Raw genomic sequence first — 10,634 nt, 5'->3', positions numbered from 1 at the left:
AAAGAAAGAAAGAAAGAAAGAAAGAAAGAAAGAAAGAAAGAAAGAAAAAGAAAAGGAAGGGAAAGGAAGGGGAAGGAAGGAAGGAAAGAAGGAAAGAAGGTGCTATTAAGCTATAAAAGACATGGAGGAAACTTAAATGCCAATTGCTTAGTGAAATAAGCCAATCTGAAAAGGCTTGATACAATAGGATTCCAATTCTATGACATTCTGGAAAAGACAAAAATACAGAGACAATAAAAAAATCATTGGTAGGGGTGCCTGGGTGGCTCAGTCGTTAAGCGTCTGCCTTCGGCTCAGGTCATGATCTCAGGGTCCTGGGATCGAGCCCCGCATCGGGCTCCCTGCTCGGGGGGAAGCCTGCTTCTCCCTTTCCCACTCCCCCTGCTTGTGTCCCTCTCTCGCTGTGTCTCTCTCCGTCAAATAAATAAATCTTTAAAAAAAAAAAAAGATCATTGGTTGATGGGGTGGAGAGGTGGGGAGAGGGATAAATAGGTGGAGAACAGAGAAGTATTAGGCAATGAAAATACTGTGCATATCATAATAATGAGTATGTGACATTATACATTTATCCATACCCATAAAATGTGCAACACAAGAAGTAAACATTAATGTGAACTATGGACTTTGGGTGATTATGATGTGTCAATATAGGTTCATCAATTGTAACAAATGTAGCACTCTGGTGGGGAATGTTGATAACAGAGGAGGCTATGCATGTGTGGGGACAGGGAATATATGTGAATCCCTATACCTACCCCTTAATTTTGCTATGAATCTAAAACTGCTCTAAAAAATGAAGTCTTAATAATAATAAAATATAAAAAATGTAATTAAATAGTAAAAGCTTAACACTGTAGTATCTCTTAATCCATTGGATCATAGTTCTCTCTTCATTCATTCATTGCATATTGATTGAACATGGCCCTTGGAATACAGTAGTGAAAAAACAGACAAAAATCCCTGTCTTTAAGTCATTTGTATTCTACTAAAAAGACAAACAATAAACTAAATAAATAAGTAAATTGTAGACTATAATCTTAGAAAGTGATAAGAAATTTTGAGAAGGTAAATGCAGGAAAGAGAAATAGGTCTTGCAAGATATGTGGTGTCACCACTTCAAATAGGACAGTCAGAGAAGGCCCCACAGAGCTGGTGACATTTGAGCAGAGAATTGAAGGAGGGGAAGGAGCAGGCCCCATGGACATCCAGTGGAAGAATATTTCAGGCAGAGGAGAAAGAAAGTGCAAAGTCCCAGAGGAAGGCACGTGCCCAATGTGTCCTGAATCATGGAGGAGACCAGTGTAGCTGGAGCAGAGTCAGTCAAACAGAGTTGTAGGGGGCACCTGGGTGGTTAACCATCTGCCTTCGGCTCAGGTCATGATCCTGGGGTCCTGGGATCGAGGCCCACATCGGGCTCCCTGCTCCTTGGGGAGCCTGCTTCTCCCTCTGCCTCTGCCTCTCTCTGTCTCTCATGAATAAATAAATAAAATCTTAAAAAAAAAACAGAGTTGTAGGGTCCACATCGAAACTTCCAGCTCCCAGAGGACAAGATATGTATCTTTCTTCTCTATTTCCAGTGATTAGCATGAGGCTTAACATTGCAGGAATCACTACATAAATGTTCTTGCCTAAATTATCAATAAATACTATCAATAAATATATTGATAAGTGAATTACTGAATGTTGTGAGTTGAATCATGTCCCCTTCAATTTCATATGTTGAAGTCCTCAGTGCCTGTACCTCAGAATATGACCTTACTTGCAAATAGGGTCATTTCAGATGTAGTTAGTTAAGACAAGGTCATATGGAGCAGAATGGGCCCCTAGTCCAATATTATTATTGTTTTTATAAGAAGTGAAAATTTGGAGACTCAGATACACACACATACCACGTGAATATGAAGGTAGAGATGGGGGTGAAGATTCTACAAGTCAAACCAAAGACTACCAGCAAGCCACCAGAAGCTAGGAGAGGGGCATAAAACATATTCTCCCTCGTAACTCAGAAGGAACCAACCTGCCAACACCTTGATCTCAAACTTACAGCCTGGAGAACTGTGAGATAATACATTTCTGTGGTTTAAGCCACCCACTTGGAGGTACTTTGTCGCAGAGCCCTAGCAAATGAACAGACTGAATCAATGTTTTCTTCTGACAGAGCCCATACATAACGTTAAGGGAAAGCAAAAGAGATCCAATTTTTATTCATGAGGAAAATATAATTAGTAAAAGAACATATGGAAAAAGTTCAAGTTTGTTAGTGTAGAAAAAATTTTTTAAAAAATTGGATTTCCAGTCACTAGAAAAAATAATGATGATACTGTGTACTGACTATGGTTTTATGAGAATGTAAGCATTCCATACTGTGTCAGTGGAATCCTTTTGAATCCGTTTGAAAGAAATTTGGCAGTAAGCATTAAGAGCCTAAGAACTATTATCATTACCTTTGGCTCTGTAATTTAGATTCTGGGAATCTATCCTAAAGAAATGATACAAAACATGGCAAATCTTTACGTAGAAAGATATTCGTTGCTATGCTATTCACAACACTATAAAACTTAAAAATGGGGGACGCCTGGGTGGCTTAGTCAGTTAAGTGTCTGCCTTCGGCTCAGGTCATGATCTCGGGGTTGAACCCGGGGCGTCAGGCTCCCTGCTGAGCAGAGAGCCTGCTTCTCCCTCTCTGTCTGCCCTTCCCACCTTCCCACCGCCCCCCTTTTGTGCTCTCTCTCAAATAGATAAATAAAATCTTTTAAAAAAATTAAAAATGGGGGCGCCTGGGTGGCTCAGTCGGTTAAGCATTTGCCTTTGGCTCAGGTCATGATCCCAGGGTCCTGGGATCAAGGCCCACATCAGGCTCCCTGCTCGGCGGGAAGCCTGCTTCTCCCTCTCCCACTCCCCCTGCTTGTGTTCCTTTTTTCGCTGTGTCTGTCTCTGTCAAATAAATAAATAAAATCTTTAAAAAAAATTTTTTTTAAATTAAAAATGGAAGAAAACCTAAGTGCTAACTATTAAGAGAAGGGTTAAATAAATTATGGTGCATTCACTGACAAGAATATTACAGATATTTGAAAAACTAATAAGAAGACTCTATAGTACCTTAAAATGCACAGAAGTGAAAAAGCAGAATATATACACTGATTACTTTTATACAGAGGACATATGCATAAGAAAACTTAGAAAATATTTTTATATTTTTATATTTGTTATATATGTATATCGCTTGGCAAATGTTTTTAATAATATTCAAGATTAGCAGCGTCAGACAACATATGATTAAGTGCCAAAAATACTCAAGAGAATTTCTGAGAAGAGGAAAATCGCATTTAGCTGTAGTGGTTAAGGGGAGATATAATGTAGCAAGTGGTTTTATTTAGAGATATATACATACATATATATAGATACGGAGAAAGGAAAGGAGAGAGAATTCCTAAAAGACTGATATGGAACAAAGGAAGAATTTCTAAAAGATGATACACATCAAAAATGTGGACAGTTACTATCTCTGGATGTTCAGATGAGAGGAAATTTTTCTTCACATTTTTCAGTATTGTCTGAAACATTTTATAGTAAGCCTTTATTAGTGCCCACAATCAGAGAAAAGTGAACTTATGTCCATTTTGGAAAAAAAAAACAAACCAACATAACCAAATCAGAGCCAGATGGCAGCTTTACTTCTCCCAGAACCATACCCAACGGGCTTCTCCCAACTAAGGCTGTTCCTGTCTCAATCCTGCTGACTCAGTCCATGGAGCTTGTCCCTACCACCACCATATCTTAAAGAAGTAATATCTACAGAATGAATAAAAGAGAAAACTCAAAATTCATGATGGCAGGCATAATAAACTTGTTTAATAATGTGGCATTCAAAAAGAAATCATTAATAGGCATGAGGTATATTGATGAATATACCTAATCTACTCGTCATTGTTATTACATTCCATGTTTAAGCACGTTACATTGTAAATTAATGTTGGTTAATATTAGAAATCCTGTTAATTACCACTTAAATGTCAAGTAGCATTACAGCAAACATATATTCATTTATATTTCATGTCTGTGTTTAATTTCTTAGGGGAGGGGGAAACATATTTGAGCTGCAGAGGGTAATTTTCAACACAGACTTGATTCATAATTTTTTTGTGTTTAGAACTATTTTTAGATGTGCATATATTGTACTGAAGTCATTAAGAAAAATTCTTCATTAAAGATATAAATAAGAGAAAAATAAATTCAATGTCAAAGATTTTGAAATGTCTAGAACTGAAGTCTAGATATCTGTCTATTAATAATACAGACTTTTGTTGATGTTATTAGAAGTACAAGAGACTATTTTGTTCAAGTCCCAGATTTTCCCTTCTTACACTTAACATCCTTGAGCAAGAAAGACTGTGTTCTCAAGACCATGCAACGGCACACAGTCTACCACGTACTAATGAGAATGAGTTTGAAATGCCAAACACAGATGAAACATCAGCACTAGTTAATTAAAAGGCTACTTTTTATTTCCAAGGGCTAAGTGAAAATACTAAAAAAGTCCTGTGGCAGAAGTAGAAGAAGCCAAGGAGAGACAGATGAGGAATGGAGTCAGAAAGAAAGGTAATAGTAGAAATAGGGGATCCCTCTCAATGATATAGGAAGCTGCTGGAGAATTTTGAGCAGAGAAGTAATTTTAATATTTTGTCATTTAAACAGAGTCACTCTGCCTGTTGGATTGAGCATAGACTATATTTAGGGCAACAGTCACAGACTACAGAAATGATCCCTGAAAGTATAGTCTTTTAGGGCAATAGTCAAATCAGAAAGGCCAGTTAGGAGAGTATCACACAAAGCCAGATTGAAAGATTAAGGTGGGTTGGACTAGATGGTAGCAAGACCTGTCAGAGATGGTTGACTTGTGGATATATGTCCCAAATAGAGGCAAAATGATGTGCTGATTGACCGGAAGTGAGGTATGAAGAAAAAATGGGAGTCACGGTGAGTCCATGATACTTGGCTTAAGCAAGTGGAGGTCTAGTTGCTATTGACAAAGAAGGGGAAGGCTTTATGGGGTAGATTCAGGAGCTCAGTCTTGGAAGAGGTAGAAATAGCTGGAATTTGGAGCGTTCCACGTAGATACAGAGATTTCAAGTAGATCATTGAACACATGTGTCTCAAATTGAAGGAGATGACCAAGAAAGTAAGGGCAGATGGGGAAGAGGAGAAAAGTTAAAGGACTGGGTACTCTGACATTTAGTGGTCAGGGAGAAGAGAGGAACCAAGCAAAAATGTCTCAGTTGGAGGTATAGGAGGAAACCAGATGAGAGATCAATTAAAGGAAGTCAATTAAAGGAAGTTTATTAAGGCTAGTGGAGTTATCAAGTGTGTTAAATAGTGTTAATAAAATAATTAAAAAGAAGACTAAGAACTGACCAATGGATTTTGCAATGTGGAGTTTTCTTGGTGACCTTTGATCACCAAGGTCAAACAAGCAGGTTCCCAGAGTGGTAAGAGTAAAAGTCTAATTGCAGTCAGCTCAAGAGATAATCAGCCGGCAAAATTCAGATGTGGGGAACTCTACAGACAAAGGAAATAAATTTCAAGGAAATAAACAGAGTGGAGAGATCCATGTTAAAAGAGATTTAAACGAGACAAATTATCCAACTGTAACATATGGATGTTATTTGGATTCACAAACAAACCATAAAATAAATCCACAAAAATTTACATTCAAACAAAGTATCAAAAAAGGTTAATAAGACTTTGGGAAGTTTCTCAGTGACTGAATATTTGATGATATTAGGAATTTTTAAAAATTTCTTAGGAGTGATCATTATAATTATGTTTAAGAGTATTTCATGTTGTTTACAGATGCCTACAAAAAGAATTTACAGAAAGAATTACAGGAGTCTAGGATTTGCTTCAAAACAACCCAGTGGTGGGGTGGGAGTAAGGGTAGGAAGAAGGAATATGAGGATGAGATAAAATTGCCATGTGTTGGTAATTGTTAAAGCTGAGTTGAGGAGACATGGGGGTGGGGTGCTGATGCTGTTTTCTATACGTCTGTAAAAAAATTAAAAATAAGAGAGAGAGAGAAAAGAAAAAAAGAGACCCAAGTATAGGCAACGTTTTCAAAGGTATGCCATACAGAAGAAGAGATTAATGTGCAGTAGCCAGAGGGGAAGAGGAATTAAGAGGAATTTAAGAGTTAAGAATGTTGATCTTGTTTGCCACTACATAGCTTTCCAAGATGAAATTAGTTCTGAAAAATCATTTAATTCTTTACCAACTAGAATTTAAATTGTAGTGGTGAATTTAAGAGAGGTCAGTAATTTTTATAAGAAATCAAGACACATTATTCAATTTCAGTTGAACCGCCAGCAAGCTTAAGAATCAGGCCCATTCTAAACTTGCTGAAGTTTTTATTCTTTTCCAATATGACCACAGTCATTACTCATTCCTACACATCCAGCAAAAACATACTTTCAGAAACCTTCTACATAATAATATTGATTGAAAAGCCTGTTTCAGAGTTATAATCTAGTAACATGTTTGATCAGCAAACTACCGTGCATGATAGCCAATAAATTTGGATTAAATGTAACAAATGCCTGAATCAAAGAAAGGAAGAAACAAGGAAAATTATCATATAATTCATGTAGCTACTCCTTAAAATCAAACTTTCCGACTCATTGACCTTTTAGTAGAATTACTATTAAATGTCTTCCTTAATTCTCCACTATACTGATTATTGTTTCCAATATTGGTGGCTAAGCTAACAAGTACTGAGTTTTTGTGTTGCCAACAACTATTCATGAATAAATAGTGAGCAGGTGAATGTCTGTTTCTATGGTTTCTATTTACAGTGGAGAAGAACATTCACAGTGATCTTTGACATGTTACTGTCCTTTGTAATAGAAACTTAAGTATTGTTTTCTCCTCCCTCATTCCTATTCTTAGTCTCCTTCATCTTGTCCTCATTTCAACTATTTTCTTTCCTTTTTTCTGGCTCTCTTTCTCAAGGGTCATTACCTCTAAGTTTCATTAAATATGATTCCATTTCAGTTTTCCATTCTTGAAAAAGTGTCTGGATAGAAAAGGAACATGCAGTAGATCTATCTGCTCTTTTTTAATAAGTTTGTCTGAACAAATACTTGGTTTCTGAAAATAGATCAGCAATTTAAGAAGAAATAACAAAGTTTCCTTCTGTGCTTGGACAAAGCCTCTTCCATGACAAATCCTCGAGTAATAGGGATAGTTTCCCCCCTCTTTCAGCAGTGGCTGAGATCCCATTAGATAAGGTAAGCTCCAGGAATGCAGTGAACTTTGCCAATTCCTTGGGTTGCCCTCAGCAAATAAACTTACTTTCTGCTGGATCAGACTAAACCATTCATTACTTATACTCTTACTTTTTTACAATGGCACAAAATTATAGCAACCAAAAGTTGCTAAAATATGTTCAAATGCATAAAAACATAGGTTTGAAAAACAAGTTGGGATCATTTTTCTCATAATACCCACTGTACTAAACTAAATCACCCGGTATGTACAGTGATCTCCGTCAGGTATGACAATGCAGTTAGAATGTTAAATCAAAATGCTTACTGACATATTTTATATTCCCAGAACCACTGAGCAAAGATGCCTGGGAGGTATTTCTTCTTTGCATTTGAAGAAGATTAGCTTTTGTTAAATTACTGTCAAAATTCAAATAAACTGAAAATACTCCTTTGAAAAAGATTTTTTTTAATTGTACTTTGTCCATTTAATAAATGAAACAGCCTTCCAAGATAACTATCAGTCTACTTAACTATAAATGTAAATGTATAAATAAGGTGACCAAAGTAAGTGTGCTCTGTCCTAGGAAAAGTCATCATTGGAACCATGAAGAAGCTTATGGAAGACTTCCTCAGTATACGTTCACCTGTTTATTCTTTTAACTCCTCAAAAAGCAATTTCATATTCTGCATGTGAACATGTCATCAGAAAAAAAAAGTTGTTATTATTATTACTAACATAGCATTTCTTTAAACCATTAAATCAACAAATAACAAAGCCTTCAGGTTTCCCTAAGGGAGAATGTAACACACCCAAATGTGTCAGTACTTTCTTTGTGAGACTTTCTTAATCACTGGGAGCTAAGCAAGGCTATTAACTTCCTCTAATTCCCTACAAAAGTCTTTTGTTTTACCACCTTGCCTACACAGACCATTTTCCATTAGCTAATGTGAAAGACTTCTTACATCACTATTAAGTTGCTTTAACCCAATTTGCACACAGTGTAGGAGGTCAATTCTTTTTCAGGTCCCAGAAGTCACTTACTTGGTTTCACTTTCGATGTGTGTATTTTTGTGGGTTGTTTTCTTTTTACTCTGTGAAAGATAATCTACACTAAAGCGTAATATATTACTGGATGGTAAAAAGAAGGTAGAAAGAAGAAGAAAAGGATTTAACTCACTTTCATCGACAATAATCAGCATTTTCTTTTTTTCACTGTGGCCCCAAAAGTAAAGCCTGAGATGAAAAACTGTATCTTGTTATAGTCTCCTTAGTATAAATGCTTATGTAAAGAAATGTAAAAGCCCAGGGATAATTTTTTAAACACGGTTAAAATAACATAAGCCTAGAATCACGAATTTCCCTATACGCCCATATTTGTCCGACTTATTTCCATTCTTAGCAAGGCATCCTTATCTAGTCTTCCCTCAACCGCAAACCATGCCCCGCTAATTATCTACCTGCTCATCAATCTCTTATCCCACTTTCTCACACAGTTTCACTTCCTTTCATTTAGTTAAACACCAGCATTATATTCTTTTATTTTTGCTTATGGTAACTTCTGTTTGTTCCTTACATCTTCTTTTCTGATGTTTATTAAAAATTCATCTGACCTTTTTCCCACATTTTAAACCACTGACTCCCCTCCTTCCCTTTGTTCCAATCCTTCTCTTTGTTCCTCCTGCGTTTCTCTTCAGATGCACGTGGATTTCACACAGGGTTGAAGCCCCCACTGACAGCACTTTCCAGCCTCACTCTGCAGAATGAATCCGGCCCGTGTACAAACACACACTGCCTGCAATCCCAGGAACAAGGAGGAAGGCCGGGGAGGTTGTGTCAAATTCTCCAGCAAACAAAGATGTATGCCTGATTGAAACTGAGAAAGGAACAAATGAGGCAAGAGGCAGGGGAGATAGCACCAACCAGTGTTGGAAGCTCGGAAAAAAATTGGGAGAAATATAAGGGAGTGGTGAGGTTGGGTTTTGACCAACAATCATTAATTGTATTCTATCCAACAACTTGTCATGTTTGCCTTAGAATTAGTCTCTCAATCAAGCTTAGAAAGACAATTTAAAAATGTATTCTTTAATTAGTATATAGATTAAGATACAAAATTACCCTTTTCTTTCTAATTTAAGGTTTTAAAATGTAAAACATGTCTAGAATGATATTATTTATGTATTAAAGTAGGTTATATAACAGACTCCTATAAAACTCAGTATTTGTTCTATAAAACAAGAACAAAAAAAGGATTCAAAAAAAAGAAGAGAGAAGGAAGAAAATAAGCCAGACTTAAGTTCAAAAAAATGGTTATTGTGAACAAGCATTCAACTGGTCTCTGAGCTTCCTAGTACCTAAGAATTAAAAAAAAAAAAAAAAAGCAATGTGTAATAAAATTCTTATTATCTGCTATACGAAAGTAAATAATTTTTCAAGAGAAACAAACTTTGCCTGTGCCAATTTTGTAACACAGTTTCCTACACTTTTTTTTTTAGCACGGTTCCTTTTAGAATATCATAAAACCTATAACCCCGTATCCTAAAAAATGCACAAATCTACATCACACAAATTTGACATGCAGTTTCAGAGGATTCGTGGACCATCTCAAGCCTATCTGTGGAACCTCTAGGAGTCCATGGTCTACAGGTTAAGTATTCTTGTCATTGAAATTTGGAGGAAGGGCATCTAAAAAGTCATAGTGGATAATGACAACAAAAATTGCAAAAGCTGTATGTTTTTCTATCTTTCTTATGTATGTTAGGAGGGTGATATTAAAGGATAATTCAGTGAAAGTAATTTTATGAGGAAGGTAAAATCATGAACTCTATATGTTCAATCACAATATTTGTATGTGACCTTTTGGCCAGGTGACATTTGCTACCCTTTATTTCTCATGACGCAAGTGACTTCTAATCATTTCTTTAAGTGTTCTACAGAAGTATAGAATTTACAATACTCAGATGAGTAGATCAGATAGCTACTGTTTATCATTCCCTCACTTTATTTTATAGTTTACTGACATGTATGCCTACCCAAACAATATGTTATTTGGTTTCCCGTATTTGTAGACTTTATAAAATAAAATCATATTATATGCAATCTCTTGAAATTTTCTTTTCACTCGACATTAGGCTTCCAAAATTCATCCATGCTGTTGCATACCACTCAATTCATCATTTTTGCTATTGTATAATATTCCATTGAATAAATAAACCACAAACTATCCCCTCCTATTGATGGGCATTTGGAGTAATTCTAGTCTTTTGCTATTAGAAACTGAGTTGCACAATCAACATTTGCTAGGAAAAAGGTTTTACTCTGGGGATGGGGCAGGGGAGGAATTCATAGGCCCATTATTAGTAGTAGTCTAGATCATG

The 10,634-nt window shown here is 36.2% G+C and overlaps 1 protein-coding gene and 1 pseudogene across 1 annotated transcript in view; both read right to left on the bottom strand.

Annotated features, from left to right (window-relative positions):
* Positions 1-10,634, bottom strand: part of FRK (fyn related Src family tyrosine kinase) — a 142,617-nt gene that overhangs the window by 77,468 nt on the left and 54,515 nt on the right. The window lies entirely within an intron of this gene.
* LOC116634820 lies at positions 4,692-4,781 on the bottom strand (annotated as a pseudogene).

The sequence above is a fragment of the Phoca vitulina genome, unplaced genomic scaffold (genome assembly GCF_004348235.1).
Source record: "Phoca vitulina isolate PV1807 unplaced genomic scaffold, GSC_HSeal_1.0 scaffold9, whole genome shotgun sequence".
Taxonomy (NCBI): Eukaryota; Metazoa; Chordata; class Mammalia; order Carnivora; family Phocidae; genus Phoca; species Phoca vitulina.
Note: the sequence above shows the minus strand (reverse complement) of the source record. Positions and strands in the feature narration are given on the sequence as shown.